This window comes from Leguminivora glycinivorella, chromosome 9 (assembly GCF_023078275.1).
Source record: "Leguminivora glycinivorella isolate SPB_JAAS2020 chromosome 9, LegGlyc_1.1, whole genome shotgun sequence".
Taxonomy (NCBI): Eukaryota; Metazoa; Arthropoda; class Insecta; order Lepidoptera; family Tortricidae; genus Leguminivora; species Leguminivora glycinivorella.
Window position 1 is genome coordinate 2,234,513 of NC_062979.1, and position 962 is coordinate 2,235,474.

Genomic DNA, 962 nt, shown 5'->3' on the forward strand with positions numbered 1-962 from the left:
TTGCTTATTCCCATAAAAGAATAGTTAAGCTAAAATTTTGTTGATTTCTAGCCACCTTATGACTGAAGTAGCATGACGTACGGAAAAGCTTTTCGCACTATATCTGTATTACTATTTTTGGTAAAGGACAGGTAGTACTTTTAAATGTAGCGTTAATGGGCAATGGCCACTCGTTGTCGATTCTGTTAATAGAATTTAAATCGCTAGTGGTGATGAGGAACGAAATTCACGAAATCGAATGGTCGACATTCAAAAATCGGCCCGCTAATTTGAATTCTTGTTTTTGTAATTACTTCAACATAATAGTAGGGTACCAAAAATTAGTCAGAATAGAGAATTAAAAAAAACAATAGATTCTCATTATAATATAACTTTTATATAAAGCACAGGCAGCTGTTAGCGAAAATACAATTTTATGATAGAATGAACAATGGAGAAACAAAACGCGTGGAGCAATATTCATTTAAATATTATTTATACTTGTTCGTTCACATTACTGTTTCATTATACTTATTGAGTACGAGACTGCTAGGAATTTCGACCACAAACACAATGTTTAAATAAACAGATGTCGCGACTGTTGCGTTTTCCCGTCATCAGGCACAACTTAACTTTTGACGACCGGTCTGGCCTAGCGTGTAGTGACCCTGCCTGCTACGCCGCGGTCCCGGGTTCGAATCCCGGTAAGGGCATTTATTCGTGTGATGAGCACAGATATTTGTTCCTGAGTCATGGATGTTTTCTCTATAAATAAGTATATAAGTATTTGTATATTATATACATCGTTGTCTGAGTACCCACAACACAAGCCTTCTTGAGCTAACCGTGGGACTCGGTCAATCTGTGTAACAATGTCCTATAATATTTATTTAGTTATTTATTTTTATTTTTTTACATTTACATCTAGCGCGACTTCAACTTTGGACTCGCGCGAGAGAATGCAAGCTATACCGCCTGGTCTG